Raw genomic sequence first — 19,148 nt, forward strand, 5'->3', positions numbered from 1 at the left:
GTGTTTGCTTTGCTGTTTTGTCTCTGCAAGCTGAAAAGACAATGATGAAATGGCCACAATGCAGCTACTCAAGTCTGAGAATGAATAAAAGGAAGTGAATGCAAAGGAGACAGTGGAAGAGACTCTGAGAAATCAGTGAGGAGAGAGATATGGGTTTGATACAAAAAGAAACACATTAAAGCCACAATCCATGACAGCTTTTAAATGTCTGTACCTGTTTGGTCTCATCTTCATCCAGCAACACAGGATCGGAGGATGAGAGTACGAGGACTGAGATTGGGATTAAAATATTACTATATTTATATTTTAGTCAAGGCTGTTCATACTGTATATGTGTTGCTTTTACTAAAGAATGAGCAAGGACATCCTCGTAACTATAATTTGAAAATCTATATATTCATTCCCAGACAAAAATACTGAAAGTTTTTAGTACCGTATTCCAAAAATGATTTATTTTCTATAAAATGAACAAAAAAAGAAATTGGCCTATAGGTTAACTGAAAATTTTTGATTCAGATTTTCATTAAAATCTGATGGTGCACAAGAATATCGAAATAGTCATTTATTACAAAAATGTATACATTTGATACAACAAAACAAAACAAAAAAAAACCCTTTTGGTGCATGTGTACGTATAGTAGCTCCAAAATTGCTGTGGGAAGCCTTTTTTATTGAAATCAATTGTGTTGTAATTATATCTACTCTCATGTGTTTGTTAGTTAAAGCGTGCCGCAATCACTCTTTTCTTTCATTTCCCATTTTCAACAGATTAAATTGTGATTATATGTGTTGAGTAGCTGATGGCGTGCAGATTGTTTCTAATCCACAGCTCATCATTTATAAGCAGCTGGGTGCACTTTTCCTGCCCAGAGACTTGTTATGCTCTGCAGCCTAATTAGCTTCATAAAAGCAGGCCTGTCTTGGATGGAGGTGTCTTTAGGGAGCTGTCTCCAGCGTGTCTGCTGGGCTGCTTTGTGGATCGAGGCCATAATGTAGCTGAGTGGCTTGGAGGGTCTCGGACTCTGATAGCAGGGGGGTCTGATGTTATCAGACAAAGGCAGACAAGGGTAGGAGAGGGGGGTCACCGATGGGGTTGGATTTACCTACAGTCACTTCAGGGATAATGAAGGAGGTTGGAGAGGTTGAAGTGAGCTCTATTCATTACACCCATGACCTCTTTAAAGAGATTGCAGTCATTTGGGATTTGAGTGTGCTGCTGAAAACTTGACTTTGAGGACTAAGGTACAAAACTGTAATTTTTCTAGTCAATGGTACACAGCTGGGACCATTAGTGAGGTTCTTATAAGAAGATAAGAGCATGTAAGTTAACTTAAAAACTAATAACTAATTGAGGAAACAAATGAGAAAATTCAAGCATCCAGTAGCAACATACAGAGAAATAAGATTATCACAACACAGCCACCCCAGATCTTTTTTTTTTAAATCTTATATTATGATTAACTTATGCTTTTTTATATGCATGTACTATCAACACTTTGTCATTCAGTTAATGACAAAAACACACTGTAGATTATTTCATTGTCTTTAGGGACAAAATCAAATCCTTTCAGAATTGTTTTATAGGTGCCTGCATGAATTTTGCAGTAATATTGGTTTGTTTCTTAAGCATATAAGCCTGAATGTATTCACACATGCAGCATACAAGAAGTCTGCTAAAAGACTACAAAGACCACTTAAGCAAAACACAATTCCAAAAATGAACAGTCAGAAAAATGCATAAATATTGTCCATGCAACAAAATCACAACCAGATTCTGCAGATTCTAACAGTATAAGGATCAGAATTCTGTTACCAATACTCACAGAACCAGAAGCAAAAAAAGCACTTTTTTAATAGCCACCATCTTTTATTTTGGTTCCATCTACCCTTACTCTGACCTTCTGACATTCTCAGTACCAGAATTATTCAAATACACCATTTTAAATTGAGCATGTTGGTTTCAAAAATAGGCTCAAAAACAGGCCTAGGGATGAACGGGTTAAATGTCACGGTTAACCCTTAAATACTGGCTTCTCTGCACATATACTGTACTGTATATGGCCTAATAAACTTTTCCTGTTAGAAAGGTTGCAGGTAAAAGTATTTCCGAATCTAAGATTCTGAAACCAAAGTGTTCAAAGAGCTATTTTTAACAATCTTGTACTGGAATGAGGAATGTTTCACTTTGTTGAGGTAACACTTTAAAAGGGGATTCTCAAGTGATCTTTGAATAATTAAAGGTTTTTAAATCATTATAAAGGTTCTGCTCAGAACACTATCACATAAAAAAATCGAAAGACTTTTAGGACTTTTACGTTTATCCATTTAAAATGAATGGAATGAGTTTCAGCAATACTGCATTGTTCATTGTTCAATTACGTCACACATACTGTAGGCTCTCATTTAAATTGGTTCTCTTGAAATCAAGCTGAAGTCTTGTGTAAAAAAAAAAAAACAGGCTGCATTCATTGGAGACTGCCTTCATTAGAAAATTGATGCTGGAAAACAGGCAGGTCACACTAACAAACAGCAGGCCTTTTTTCTATATTCTCTGCATTTCCTCTGAGTGTTCTTACAAAAGTTAACAGTTTCAGCCCTCTGTGAGACGGGACGCTTTTGTGAAAAGAAAACACTGCTGTAGTGTCTATTTCTGACACACTGGAGAACCTTTATGCAAAAACGGAACCTTTCTACTATAAGTCACACTTAGTCTATAACCCCGAGGGATTCTTTTGTTCTTTCAGTTTGGGGGACAACTAAAGAGACAACAGAGGGTTTTAATATGAGAGAGGCTTCCGAGTAGAATCATGCCATGAAGCTGTGATTCCTTCCTTGAAGAACCTTTTGCTTTGAGCGTGTGCTGCCACATATCACAAATGCCTTAGTCCAATCCAACAAAGTTTAAGAAAGAAAGAAAGAAAGAAAGATCTTAAGAAAACAGTCTGCTCTGACCAGAACGTAAGTGACAAGAGGAACTAAATTGTTTCACAGACATTTTACAACATTAAACAGCTATAAATTGATAAAAAGTATGTATGACATGGCTTTCTTTCATCGACAACTGGCATTTGTTTTTAAATGTTTCAGTTGCTGTGTTGTGAGAAGTAACTGCTGTGGTAACATCAGGGTAGTAAGAGTAACTCTGCTTCATGTAACTGAAATTTACCAGCATGATTACTTTTCTGTAAAAGCACAATAATTACAGATATATAATATTATGAATATTATACACAATATTAGAAAATAGATGTCACCGTGCACTGACTGACCCTTAATGCAGAAGAGTGAGAAGCCTGAACTTTGGCACTTTTGCTGCATACAGTAGCTAAATCTCCAACCTTAGTAATAATACATTTCCTGTTATGCTTCAGTTCACAAGCAACACCAACATGGTGTAGAAAATGTTGCCACACACACACACACACACACACACACACACACACACACACACACACACACACACACACACACACACACACACACACACACACACAAATGATTCAACCATCAGTTCTTCTGGTTAAATGAACTCTCTCCCATCCACAGCTCCTCCAAATGCTTTCCTAGAGGAAAAATGCTTGAGTTATGTTTCACACGAGGTGTATAACATTTCCACGGTCTAAGTTCTGACGCTGTCTTGGTATGTTGGGTTGGAGCTCAGAGTTTTTCGGGCCTCTCCATGGCTCTGTTCTCCTCCGCTGAACACAACATCCATGCGGTTTGGCTCGGCTCGGCCTTGCCCTTGCTGCCAGGAGAGGCTCCAAGTTAAATATTTTCTCCTCGGCAGGTCTGCAGCGGGAGCCTGTGGGAAAGTGGCAGAGTTTACAGCAGCGGCCTGCTTTCTCCCACACGGCTGTGTTTATTATCCTGACCTCTACGTGCAACGATACCCTCTCTCCCTCACATTTCCCTCTCTCTCTTTCTCTCAAGTCTTTATCTCTGTCTCTCAGTCTCTGTTCTCCCCAGGTTTCATAACCTGCAGTTACCGAAGTGCCAAAATCTACATGAGGAGAAATGGAGAATCTTGTCCAATTTTTCTTTCTCCATCAGCAAAAACATGGTCTTGTGAGTGCAGGTGGGCATCAAGAGACGATCCAAGGTAGATAGCAGGCCCCAGGTTCAGGGTGTTCTCAGTAATCAGAACCATATTCCATTACACAAGCTGAAGGAAATCTGGCCTGGCGAACGGAGAGTGAGTCCTCCAGGCTGCTGATGAATCCAGTCATATCACGGTTAAGAACTTTCTCACACATTTACCTCATTTATCCTGCATTCTGCCATTTTTCAGCTCCGTGATTTAAAAGATTTTAGCACGGCCTGTCACAAACGTGATTAAGTAGGTCTATTTCATGTGCTTCCCCTCATTCCACCATTTACACCTAACCACATCAGCAAACAGACATAATTACAAGGGGTCTATTATGTTTTTTTCCTCTGTTATGAAGCTAACAGGTGTGTGAGATCCCTCAGTTGCACAAGTCACAAATCTTTTTGTTTTTGTTATAGTGATGCCTAAGAGCACTAAGATTTTTCTGAGATGCTGAATGATACAGTAATAATATACCTGTATTACTGCTTCTTCGTTGTCAGTGAAAGGTCTAAGTTGAACATACACAGGCAAGCAGGATCAAACAGCATCACGGCTCAATACCTTCAGGCTCAAGTTCCATTCAAGATCCTGATGCGAATAACAAAGCTGTTCATATACAAATTGTTCCTAAATCTAAAAGAAATGAAAGTAGATGATTGTGATCAGTACTTTACAGACTGTGCTCAATTCTGAATCCCTGTTTATTTTCCACCACAGACACTTCCTTCCCTGCTATAAATCCAGTTATTCCACAACACAGTTACATTTTCTTTCTTAATACCTCATTGTTTCCACAGTAACAGCTCGGTCACAGGACCCTGTACAGTAGACACTCTACATACATATGTCAGGAGTCTACATTGTCAGCACTTTGTAACCGTCAGATGAGGAATGTCTTCACGACAGACAAGTTTATGCTTTGTGGCTTCACTTGAGAAGCTGTTATTTCTTTTTGACTGAATAACTTCCAGAGAGAGGAAAAAGGAGCTGGTGACAGAATACATTTTATAGCTGCTATAACATAAGTGATAACAGGAACTCATTTGTTTTGCTGATGTTCCACACCATTAAATGTAAGTGTTAACGGAAAAATTGCCATGTGTCATATATTAATTAATCTTATAAAATTTCAGGTTGTAAGATTACACATCAGTCACAACAATTTAAATATTTCTGAGATTCTTGGCACTTTTATTGGCCACAGCAGGGCTTCCAAAGTTGAAAACCTTACAGAAATCTGTTTCCACTGACTTCAAACACATTTTTACCTTCTGACCAATCAGGTTGCATGTGGAGTGCGAGCTAGAAAAACAAACATGAAGGACAAAGTGCCAGTGAAACATGAGTCTTATTAGTGAGTGACGAAATTTATTGCATCATTAATCATAAATATTCCAGTGCCAATATATATTCCAATGTTTCGGTGTAAATCAGACAGTTCACCACTACGCCATGCGACGTCCAGTTCTGCAGCTGCAGTCACAAACACAAGCAGCTCAAATGATTTAGATCAAGCTAGAACGAAAACAAACTACCTCCTTGTTGTATGGAAATCAAAATGATTTCTCATCATCGGTCCATGAATTCAACAATAGAAGCCGATAGACATGGAAGAATTAATGTCGCAAACTGTCCATTCAACTAAAGTTTAAACACTGCAGTTCAGTCAGATGGATGCCTGTCATTTTTTTGTGTCTGCGGTTTGGGCCTCCTTCTCATCCTTTTATCAGTGTTTAGACACAGCACAGGGCAAACACTAATAGCGTGTGATCTTTAGTTCCGCCTCTGTTAAACGGGCCACATGAGGCCTGGAACCTGAAACTGAACCAAGCACATAATTACACATCTACTTACATGTCTATACCTGACAGTATAGTAATAAGAGAGAGAGAGAGAGAGAGAGAGAGAGAGAGAGAGAGAGAGAGAGAGAGAGAGAGAGAGAGAGAGAGAGAGAGAGAGAAAAGAATGAAAGAGTGAACGTTTTCTTAAGGCAGCCCACCAAAGACGAGTGAACAAAAAGTGGCCAGGACTCTTCAATCTGACAGCAGCATTACTGTGGAAATGTATGCTCTGTGCCTGCTTTTGAAAGAAGAAAGGCCTCTTGGTGATAGACATTACAGTCATTATGTACTCTGTGTTCTTTACAATGAAGCCCTCATAAGCATGGCCTGCCTGGAGGAGGTCAAACGCAGCTCCTGATGAGCAGAGAAACTTTAATGAAAGTCAGAAACGAACGGTTTACTAACAGAGAGAACAGTTAACGATCATAATGACACATTTTTAGCAGACATGGCCTTGTTGTGTTTTCATTTATTGTCATCACAGGGCTAAACATGGAGCTGTTTCAGTGGTTCCTGATGAGAGTTTCAACCTACAACAGTCTAAATTCGACTAGCCAAAAAACTTAAGGTTTAGTCTGTATCATATTCACCACTGAGTGATAATTTTGTTGTGTTTTGTTGGCTTGATCACCAACACAAGAACTTTAGTTGAGTCTAAAAGATGTAACTCATAACTTGACCTTTAGAACTTATCAGTTTTCTTTGTTGGTTTTGCTGTACGTGTGTGTGTGTGTGTGTGTGTGTGTGTGTGTGTGTGTGTGTGTGTGTGTGTGTGTGTGTGTGTGTGTGTGTGTGTGTGTGTGTGTGTGTGTGGATGTAATCCAACAGTGAAGGATGGCCTTAGAACTTTCCTTCGCTTATGTAAATTAATAATAATAATAATAATAATAATAATAATAATAATAATAATAATAATAATAACTCATTGAAATAAAATAATTTTATAGGGGTCTCCAGTGTTTCCACAACACTGTGGTTTCTCAATCATATGATTTGAGGAGGGAGAAAAGAGGGGCTGAGGAAGGAACTATAGTTTATAGCTGCTATAACATAAATAAGGACAAGAACTAAGAACTTGTTTCACAGACATTCCAAGAATGGTAAATATAAACCATAAAACTAAAAATCATGTACAAGTGGAAACTGCTAGCTAATTTCAGTTTAATGTGGAAAACACAAACTGCAGTTTTATCTCCTCTCTCCGCTTGTGTTCTACTTAAGCCGCAAATAAATGAAAAGTTTAGTGCACCAACTATGTTTGCTGGGAAAAATTAGCAAACTTTCCTAAGATTACATTCACTAACGTATAAAACTCTGTCAGTAGGTCCAGATCTGCATTGAAAATGTCAGTAGGTCCAGACCTGCAGTGCTTACATTCAGAATTGTGCGCATTTTCAATATCATTAAATTTTATATTAAATAAAAATGCTCCAGCGTCTCTAATTCGATCCTGAGCTTTGGTTAATGTCTGAGAGGAGTTCCACATCTTCTCCTAGTGTTCTCAGGGGTTTCCTCCAGGTTCTGCTGTTTACTTCCACCTCCCAAAACACTCCAGTGTGTTAATTTCTACTCTACACTGAATTGTAAATGATTATGTGTTTTCTTGCATTAGACAGTCAGGTGTATTCCTGCTTCAAAATAGAAAATAGTAAAGTTACAGCTCACGTCACTTTATTTAACTTCTACTCCTGAAATCCCCCTGTAGATCTAGACATAAAAAGAATGACTGCACACATTTCTGAATGGCTAAATACATTTCTACTACTCCTGAATAATACGCTTTAAAGCATCTTACGGGTTAAAGCGGTGATCTGCCTGCTGCTCAGAGGAATGACTTGCAAAATGGCATTGTTTATCCTCCAGGTTTCACAGAACGCCAAACCGTTTTCATTTTCGCTTTTGTCTTGGAAATATTAAGTGGAAACAGAGTAACAGATTATTTCCAGTTTTCCAGATTTACATGTCAAATCAGAAAACTCATCACGGTCATGTCCAATTTTCCATTTGCAAAAGTACAAAGGAAATTGTAGAAGCTCCAGAAATCAATTACTTTTAACATTCATGATATCCATAATTGTCTATAAATTCTATCCTAATGGGCAAGAAGAATGTTTTTTTTTCTTTCATCAATCTTTCTCTTTTCTCTATGATTTTACAGGATCAGATACAGAAACCCAGAAGCTCTGAGCAAACTTGTGAGAAGTGATAAAGCTGGTTTTAATTTAAACACAGATCCATCATTGTGCCATCCGCAGCTTCTCATTGTTTGAGCCAGTGTCTCTCTGAATCTCTTGTTAACCTGCAAACAGAGATGAAGGATTAGTGTCAGTATTCAAGTTCAGTAAGTTCAGTAAGCATGCACTGTGTATGTGTGTGTGTGTGTGTGTGTGTGTGTGTGTGTGTGTGTGTGTGTGTGTGTGTGTGTGTGTGTGTGTGTGTGTGTGCGTGTGCGTGTTTGTATGTTTTATGACTCCGCAGTGTGGTTAAGCGTGCAAAGAAGATTAAAGGAAAAAAGTCATGATGGTGTTTGAAGTCTTCATCTAGGTTAGAGCGGTGTCTAGTTAAATGTTGGTGGTCCAGAGTTTGGAATATGAGGAGAGCGTTGTGAGACTCTCCGTCTCTGACATGTCAGTCTGAGATATTCTGTCTGTTCTAGTGTTTTCAACTCCGTCTCACCCCACCCTCGGTATTCAGAACGCATCAAGCCTGGATAAGTTATTTGCACAGCAAACAGCAGTGTTTGAATTTAAACTCCAACCATCCGCTGAGTGACATGGGTCACAGTTAAAAAAAGCTAACGACTTTTTTCTTTAGCCATAATAGCACCTGTAATTCAGAAGGCACAACTATGAGTCATTTCTCTCCATTCAGCAGCCTGTTAAATTTCACAGAAAGACCACTGCTATTTTTCTGAGAGTCCTGTGTTATAAAATCAAAACAAGGTAGTGGAATCTTTATTAGCTCCCTAAACAGGCCGCTGAAACTCGTATCTGGAAGTTAAACAATGATCAGAGAGCCAAGGGAATGTTCAGGTTGTGCTTATAAACCAACCCATCCCTTTTCATTTTTTTATTTTATCTGCTGCAATCTGCTGTCATGCCTCATTCAGGCATTCCCATCCATCATACATTTATATAAGCAATATCAGAAAGGAGGCTGTAGTAAAAGCAGACAGCTTTGGCTTGATGACAGCTGGTCTGGCATGAATGGCCAATTCACCGTCTGCATTCCATCAAATTTTTCTGCATAGAAGAATTCCTTCATTCATGAACTGAAGTATCATCTCAGATAAAAAAAAAAGTATTGACGTGAATATCAAGGAACAATCAGGCTTATTTAATGTTCCCAATGCCTGTTTCCAATAAATATTATAAGTACAGAATAAAACACTGTATCTTGCTGTAAGAGAAAAAGAATCAGTGGAGGGATGGAGTGATGAAATGGAGTCACTGCTTCCACTCCCAAGTATCATGTTACGACTAGAAGAGTTTTATGTCTCTTATATCACAGCAATCTGCTTATAATGATCAGTTTACTGATAGACATCTTATTCACCTATGAGTGTTTATTGAATAAATAAAAAAAAATACTGCATATAGCAGTATACAGCATATAAAGAGATATACAAAAGTATGAAACCACACTGAAAATCTAGGGTTTCATTTTTTATAATTATTCATTAGTTAATTGAAACAACTTTTATATAAATATAAATTCATATAAATGAAATAAAAATCTCTTTTGTTAAAGTGCTAAAAGTCACGTTTGAATTTTATTCATTATCATAAGCTACAAGTTTCTTTTAAAAAAAGTACTTAAGTACTTAATTATGCAATTTTCACACATACAGCGAAGCGACCGTTAGCTATGAAACGACTGGAGATGATTCAATGAGATCAGGTAACTACTGGTGACATGAGTGACAGCAGCCGTTGGAGACTAGTTCAGAAAGGTTAGACTTTATGCAAATATGGGGCGAACTGATCCAGGGACTACAAATGAATAATGTACAGGTTATTACTATGGCAACCAGTTTACAAGCAACTACTGCCTACTGGCAAAATTATAAAACAGCAACTAATGACTTTCAGTGATAGAATTGCTCTATGTGTGATGGAGCTTCACATGTATTTACACTTTACTGAGGCTCTATGTCATGTTGGTTTAACCCAAATGCATGTATGCTCTACTTTATGACCTATGCAATCTTTTCACTATATACATAATATTGTATATAATACTACACATAACATTTACTGTCATACATGCAGAAGCAGACAGACTGTAATAACACTCGGAAAGAATTCAGTGCTGGGTTTGACCCCAGTGTGTCCGATAACACTGCACTCTCTGTGCATGAGCCATAACCACAGCTCGAAGCCTCCTCACTGCACCCGGCTACAAAACTGTTGGCTTGGCACGAGCCTAAAACTGTAATTTGAAGGAGAACTGTATTTAAAGTTGATGAAGCAGACAGAAGCAGCCGTTCCAGACGCCATTAAGAGCTGTGTGGTACATGGAGTCACGTGGAGTTCACGTGAGTTGACAGACCCCCATGGAGCCTTGTTTATGTTCCTCTGATGTAGCAGAAATCATCCTGCTTATTTCAGACGTTGATTCAATCTAATATAGTAAACTCTAAAATTATTGGCACCTTTCATACTGCTGAATGAGTGGAAAGAAATAAGTCTTACAGAATAAATAAAATCCTAGACCAGTAATAATAATCCTATCTGATATAAAAACTTTAACAGTGGTGCTAATCCTATTACGAACTTGCTAAAGCTACGTATCATACTGTACATGCTTTGAGGTATCGTATCATACTCACCGAGATTCTGTCCAACATTTGCATACTTTAGGTTATTGATGTTTGGTTCTTGATGGCTTCATTAACTTAGTTGTCGGAAGATGAGGATGGCAATGTCAAAGGAGCAAAAAAAACAGAAAATATGTGCATTTTAACACGGAGGCAACTGAGGTCTGTCGATCGCTAGCGAGACTAAAGTGAGGCAGCTCACAAGTCGGCAAGGCAGCAGCCCAACATCATTAGGAGCTGTGTGGTATTGCAAAGTGTAAAATATTTTACAATTTTTTCGTATCGCCATCATCAATTGTAAGTTCAAAAATTTTTAAGGCATGATTATGAATATTTTTGTGGTATAAGATGAGTAAAACACTTCCGGGTTGTATCAATAACTCCAATTTTCCTATAACGTTACATTGTATCAGTCCAAAAAGGTTTTTTTGAAGAAAAAGTTTGTGTGTGTGTGTGTGTGTGTGTGTGTGTGTGTGTGTGTGTGTGTGTGTGTGTGTGTGTGTGTGTGTGTGTGTGTGTTTATAAATGAGTGTGTGATCAGATATGGCACTTGCACCTCAAACAAGCATCCTACTCAGAGAGGTTCCTGCTGTGTTTCCTGCTTGGCTGGTCTCACACTCGTGTTGTGATTATGAGCATTTGTAAATATGTACCCACACGGCAAGTGACTCACTGAGCAAACACTTGCAGCCTTGTTTCTTTTTTCTTTTTCTTTTTTTTTGCTCCCTCTGAGTGGTTCTCATCAAATGACTTTAAGGAATGCAAAAGCGATGGGGAAATATTTCTGCAGAGTTCAAGCTTGCCTCTCCTGCCTGTTTGTGTGTGTGTGTGTGTGTGTGTGTGTGTGTGTGTGTGTGTGTGTGTGTGTGTGTGTGTGTGTGTGTGTGTGTGTGTGTGTGTGTGTGTGTGTGTGTGCGTGCGTGCGTACGTGTGTGTGTTTTTATCCCCTATTGATTATACTTCAGATCAAAACCAAAACAAACCCTTGGTTCCTATGCAACGAGTCAGATATTTGCAAAGCTGCCATGGTTGTGGTGTAACTTAGCTGAAATGATTGAGATTTGATTGTTTTACTGCAGGGCACAGCCACGAGTATAATGATTTTACAGTTGTGTACTCGATCACTGCTGTTTCACAAGAAAATAAAAATGTCCGCTGATGTCATTAAGTGGCAACAAAGGTGTCTTAGAAAAAAGACAGGAACGACAGTAAGAGCGGTTTGACCTTACGGAAATGTGTCATAGTTAATATATCTACATGGACTGCTCATTTTTAATCTCTATTACGTTACTCTGTTAAATTTCATTGAGTTAAATTGTTTGGTTTCCATGATACCTCCAAAACATATTTCATCAAAAAGACATGGTGTACTGACTTCATATTAACAGACTTATTATGTTTCCCAAAAATATACCATTTATTTCATCTAGCTTTTAAAACCTACTTTTTTATCAGCTTAAATATAGATAACTCTGTCTAATATCAAGAAATAATACCTCCTGAAACTACGGAGACTCAGAGCTGTGTGTCCTTACACCTGCTTACAGCCATGGTCAGAAGATACTGGTGCAAATCCAAGGTGTTTGACTGGTCGATTTCGATCGATAACAAGGAGTTGATTTGTTTTCTCTAACAGAAGCTATGACAGTGGTCTTGGCTAAATTCAAATCAAAAGGTTATATTACTGTGCTCCTTTTAATATTGGATTGTTTCTGTAATAATATCTTATACAGAGACTTGTATGGCAGATTCCTTAACATAAAGCTTACTAATAAATGCATTTCAAAAGTAAATTGTTGTTATTTAACAAAGCAAAATATGATGTTTGAACAGTATGATTAATAGCTTGATGAATAGATTAAATATAGATGAAAAGATTTAAAATGAGCAGAGGATATTGTGATAGTTATACAAAAAGTTAATGTAGAGCATCAGCATCTATGCTCTACTTACTATTTGTGTTGAATATTAAGATTTTAGGATAGAGGGAATAAGACACTGTGTTAACAATGCCGTGATTAGTCAGTCACAACACAATCTCACTAAAAGTAATCTGCCTAAAATTGCAGCAATCAAATAGATAATTGGAGGTTTGGGAAAAAGGTGGGTGGGGTGGGGGAGGGGTGTCAATGTGGATGTGGTAGCCTAGTAGTGAAGATGTCAGTCTACCAGTCGGAATGTTGTGAGCTTGAATCCCAAACTGCCACTGTTTGTCCCCTGAGCAAGGCTCTTATCCCTCAGCTATATTAAAAAAATAGCTTAACGCAAAAGTATGGCATATGCATTTGTTAGCTACAATATCCAGCTAATGTATATTTATGTTACTAACATGAACATGGTGACCGATTTATTCTCTGTTAAGTTTCTTTACACTGTCAACATCACTGCAGACCTGAGAATAACATACAGAGTAGGATGTGTAGTTGGATCAATTGTTTAGCTACACAAGTGACCTACAGTGCATAGTAGTCATAGCTAATAAATTAGCAGCTCAGTCTAATGTTTTCCAAGGAAAGTCAATATTATCTTATCATGGAGTGGTTTCAACTACTGATAAAAAAATTCATTCTTATTTCTAGCTTCAGTTTTCGCATTGTGTATGTGTAATGTAAACACTTCCACCTTCTCTATGAGCGACCATTAATCTCCTCAGGTGTAAAGGTATCACAGGCTTTTGTTTTGGGATACAAAGACGCTCTTTTTTGCTGTTGGTTTTATCTACAGAAACCTTTTTCCCTGGTTCTCAACTACCACAGCATGTTTGCCCTAGCCTAATCTTTCATTTTAACCCAACAATACAATATAACCCCACTGCAATCGTTCTTCTTCAAACAGCTGTATGTTATTGCACAACTTGGACTTCCATCGTTGTAGCATCAGTCATTCAGGTCAAAGGTTCTTTAAGGGGCTATGGGGGGAAATATGCTGATCTGCAAATGTGAAAAAACCAACAGTGCTCTAACATGACCTGCTCATGCTGCCAGAGAATCAACTAATGAAACAGCACGTAACCGCAACCTCAAACTACAACAGCCCCAAAAAAAGTGTGCTGCAGGATGTACATTCTTAGTTTCAGAGCTCTAAAGTGCTAAAGAGATATTGAATTCAATTCAGTTTTATTTGTATAGTGCTTTTAACAATGGGCATTATCTCAAAGCAGCTTTACAGAACTTATCTTATTATCTTATTTATCCCTATTTATCCCTAATGAGCAAGCCTGAGGGGAATGTGGCAAGGGAAAAACCCCTTTAGATGGTACAAGGAAGAAACCTTGAGAGGGACCAGACTCAAAGGAACCCATCTGAGTTCATTATAGCTCCAGATTTAGCATCTCCTCTGTGCCAAAGCCTTCAAATGCTCAATGATGGAGATGCGGCATATGTAGAGTGTTATTTTGTGTATTGATTAAGAGGTCGTTCTCCTCAAAGTCCTCATGGGGTCGGCAAATTCTTTTCCAATGTCCGAAATCTTCATGAAGCAGAATCCACCTGGAGATTTCTCATTATGCCTCAGGATGGGCAGAAAAAGAAAAGCAAGTGGAGAAGAAGTAGCATAGCTTTTGTTCATAATATTAACAAGCACTAGATGATCTACTGGAGCACAAGGTTATAGGATGTATATTGTGTACATCTGATCTGACTAAAGTTTAGGAGCTAAACACAAAAGTGCTCTATCCAGAATTTTGTTATCTCAAAGAGCGTGAAGGATTATAGTGCATTAGAAGACTGGTTAGATACATGGGAGATAAACCATTTAGAGCACTGTAAGTAAGTAGCATCAGTTTGTAATCCATTCAAAACTTACAGGTAGAACTTACAAGTTTGTATTTTCTTGACCTGGTAAGAATTCTATTGGCTGCATTTTGGACTAACTGATATAGAAGAATGTCATGAGCTACAGTGTCGAATGCAATACTAAGATCATGTAAAACCTAACCCTAACCCTAACCCTAGGTTTCTAATCGTAATGAATTATTAATATACTAATCCATTTTAAACCTTTTTTAAAATACCATTTAAAATGGTTTAAAATGGGTCAGTGTATTAATAATTCGTTGGGATCTAAATTAGGTTTCTAAATAAGGGGCTTAATAACTGCAAACTTGAAGGGTTTAGGGACGTGACCTAAAGATAATGAGGATTAATAATATTGAGAAGAGTATGTAACAATTCTTTCAGTAATTTAGTTGGATCTAACAAACATGTTGATTCAGCTGTAGTTATATGTCTATATTGCTCTTCTTGTTCTATACTTGTAAAGCCTTGCAGTTGAACTTTTGAAGCTTTAGGAAAGGTTGTCAATGGTTGAACATCCACAATTTTGTTCCCGATGCATTAAATTTTTGCAGTGAATCCTCACTACTAAACTATGATGGAATACTCAGATTTTGAAAAATATTTCTCAGATATCTTAATCTAGCCACTGTGTTAAATAAGAACCTGGGACAGTCATTTTTTATGAGTTTGAGCAGGTGCTCAGCTGTAGCAGCTTTTAGATCATGCCTATAGCTGGACATACTGTTATTGTACACAATTCTAAAAGCCTATAATTTCTTTTTTCTCCATTTTCAATCAATGTTACAGGTAGCTCTCTTGAGGGAATGACTATGAATATTATACCATGGTGCAGGTGTATTTTTGTCTAATCGGATAGGGGCAACAGTGTCCGATGTGTTAATGAAGATAGTGCCTATGCGGTCAGTCATTTCATCTAGATCATTTGCGTTTACCTATATAGTAAGAAGTAAAGAGATCAGGCACGTTACTTGTGAATCTGTTTTATTGATCTGAATAATAGTTCTACCAAGTTACGGCTAATCTGTTCTACAGGTAGTGTGTACAGTAGGTCTGCAATTTTACCCCAAAGAAGTCTAGTAGGTCCATAACTATGAGCCTTAATGCATCATTTGCATCAATGTGAATGTTAAATCTCCCACAATAAAAACTAAGGTCTGATATAAAACGAGCAAACTCTTAAGAAAATCAACGTAGAGTGTCCTACATTGATTTTCTTAAGAGTTTGCTCGGGGGACTATACACAGTGGCCCAAGCAAAAGATAGCATGGATTTTTTAGCATATCTGTGCAACATAAAGAACAATGACTTAAAATGACTTAAACCTGAATCCTGTTCTATGAGTAACACCACCTCCATGACCAGTCGGAAGGGACTCATGCTTAAATATCCTAACAGGATAGATTTAGACTGATGTAGTCACTTGGTTTAAGCCAGGTTTGGGTAAGGGAGAGTGCATCAAGACTATTACAAGATCATTTCATTTACAATAATTGTCCCGTCCAAGAGATTTATACATCAGGTAAGGAATAAAATATATTGATTCATTTCCAGTAACTACATGTTCTGATAAGTTTTATTCCTTTTATGCCACAACAATCTACCAACAATTATAAATAAAAACAGAGTACTATTTATAACTTTTCATTTTGGAGAACATCCACAGAAACAAGCTTCTGTTCTTACTTACATCAAAAAAAGGATAAAAAAAAGAGTCGCTCATTCACCAGCCTCTCTTTGTTCATCTCTTAGTGTGAATATGACATAAAATCACAAAGAACATTTCTTTAAATCTCTTACTTCTTATTCTTATAAAGTGCTTTCAAGGGACACTTCTGCATATACATATTAAATATCTAGAAATCAGAAGCGCTGTGGTATAAACATTAGTAGAGCACATAGGATATTACCTCATTTGCTGCTTCAGTTAAATGTTGAAAAACACAATACAAAGGAGCAGAGCCAAGACCTTGCAAGTAATCATCCATTGTTTGAACTTGAAGAAAAGCTCTCTGTACATAGAGCAGTCCGGTAAAGAAGGAAAGGAAGACATTTATATTATATCCAGTCATTTGAAAGACGCTGTGATTCAGAGGGGTCTAGCAGGCAATGTGAGAAAAAGTACACAGAGAACCGGGAAGCAACTTAATCAAATGTGACTTTGAACTTTCAAAAGTCATGAAAGTTCTAGTTTGTTGCAATCCGTTTAGTGCCAGAATATCATCTGCAGAACATCAGAAGCCCCATCATATCAGCAACAGCTTAAAGGAGACGTCCACTTGGCTTGATCTAAACCAAACCCTTAAATGTCATGTGTTTAATGGCCTTATATACAGTATATGTATATATACAGAATGAGAATCAGAATCAGAAAGGTCTTTATTGCCAAATATGTTTTCACATACGAGGAATTTGTTCTAGTACAGGAGCTCCACAGTGTAAACAGAATGGCAATGATAAGAAATGAACACATACAATAGACACTGTATGTACAGTGGGAAAAAATGTGCAAATTGAAATATAAATGTACAAATTGAAGTATAGATGTGCAAATTGAAATATAAATGAGTACGTGTAAACAATGTAAGAATAGGGTTTGTTCTGTGTATGTTAGGTGTTCATCAGATGGATTGCCTGAGGGAAGAAACTGTTCCTATGTCTGGTCCTTCTGGTGCTCAGGGCTCTGTAGCATCGACCAAATGGCAACAGTTCGAAGAGTGAGTGTGCTGGATGTGAGGGGTCCATAGTGATTTTCTTTGCCCTTTTGCTCACTCTGGAGAAGTACAGGTCTTGGAGAGTGGGGAGAGTTGTGCCAATGATTCACTCAGCAGTCCAGACTACAAACAGCTAACAGACCCAAAGATACTGGTATAAATTAAATTGTGGTGGGCTTTAATTAGATTTAGAGATGATTGCATAAGAAAAGGTATGAATAGTAATCCCAGCTTTAACCTTAACCTTCATAACCTTTCATACAACATGAGTTGTGGTTAACACAACATGACTGATCATACAACATCACAACACAGCTAAAGAGCAATGGGCTTTCACACTGCACTTAACCATAGATTATCGTTGTTCTAAAAGCTGCTTTAAATGCAAGGTAGAGGATCATTTCACACTTAATTTAGCAGTAGGCTTAGCGCTGCATCTTCTAAATTTTATGAAACTCTGCTCTGAAGCAAGATTAGTATAGGTTTAGCAGTGTTAGCCCCAAATTGCAGTGCCAAACGTAACACCAAATCAGAAATTGATCACTACATGCCTTTTATCACATGATTGGTAAAGTCAGAGAAACCCTGCGTGTTGTGTAAACAGTAGTCACAGTATTTGAGGGGGAAAAAATAAACTAATTATGTCAAATGATGAAAAAACATGCATGAATTGGAGTGAAGAGGATGCTTTATGTGCCAACATTCTTTTCTTACTGATGTGCAAGCACAAGCCAAGCTGTTATTTAAACCAGTTACGTGCTGTATTTATACAGTCATGATTGTTGATACCGCAAATATGCAAATAAGAACCCAGGGTTTAGGAATGTACAGCATGAAACATCAGATTATTAAAAGCCAGGATTCATTGTTAACCCTGGGTGAAGTATGAGCAGTGTGAAAAGTGAAACAAGAAAGCCAGGATTGCGTTTACCCAGAGTTTACTATTTCAAATTTAAAAAAGCCCTTAAGTCTGGTCCCAACCTATAAGCAGTGAATGACCATCACTCCAACCTGATTTTATATATCCACATTGTTATTGACCCATTATAGGTCCGTCTTGGCCTGCTATTATCTGACCCATAAAACTACATCTTTTTCGAATACATATTAAGTTTGACATCTCATCCAGATTAAAAACATTCACTCTTGACAAAATCTTGACACTTGGCTTACTGTGTAATGGGAGGGTCAATGGTTGTAAAGCTGCCATGGAGAGATGGATGTATTTACATTCAGAGAACATCTGGCAGACCCCATGCAGTGTTTTGTGGGATCGGATTTGACCATTTTAAACGTATCTTGGGTGCATTTCCACCTGCATGTTCATGTGAACAATCCCTATCCGGATATAACCCTGACAATCACGATACGTGAAGCGACCAGGTGTAAAGGGGAAAAAAGTTACAGTGCTTCCAGAGAAGAAAGATGATGTATAAATATCACTGGGCTGTGATTTTTTTCAGCCGTGTCCTGACTCACTGTGAGACCAGGACAGGCAGGGAGCATGCTGACTGTGTGAAGGAACAAACACCATGTCAGGCTTCTGAGTAGTCAAACATGAGAACATAGTGAGGTTTCTACTAACCACCACTGCAGTACATGTCCATGTATCATCAAAACCAGAAGACACACACCATTATTCCTGCAGGATAACTCACACCAGAGTCTGGTCATGATTGCGTCAAATTTCCACGAGGGCGTCTGGTGGAAAACAAGTACAAGTCAAAAATGTACCCACAGAATGTAATATTGGTAATAATTTCTTTTTTTTACATCTTGTACAACAATTTGTCCACTTGACAATTTTGCTATTAATTAATAGACGACATATGGCACTTTTTATCCATTTATATTTACACGTAATGTTGTGGCATATCCGAGAAACAAGTT

The 19,148-nt window shown here is 37.8% G+C and overlaps 1 long non-coding RNA gene across 1 annotated transcript; it reads right to left on the bottom strand.

Moving 5' to 3' along the window:
- Positions 1-6,654: 6,654 nt before the first annotated feature.
- On the bottom strand, positions 6,655-16,929 carry LOC113650776. The gene is made up of 2 exons (XR_007138876.1): positions 16,455-16,929; positions 6,655-8,230 (listed from the first exon to the last, which is right to left on the bottom strand). It is a non-coding gene; the product is annotated as an uncharacterized LOC113650776 (long non-coding RNA).
- Positions 16,930-19,148: the final 2,219 nt, after the last annotated feature.

The sequence above is a fragment of the Tachysurus fulvidraco genome, chromosome 2 (assembly GCF_022655615.1).
Source record: "Tachysurus fulvidraco isolate hzauxx_2018 chromosome 2, HZAU_PFXX_2.0, whole genome shotgun sequence".
Lineage (NCBI taxonomy): Eukaryota > Metazoa > Chordata > Actinopteri > Siluriformes > Bagridae > Tachysurus > Tachysurus fulvidraco.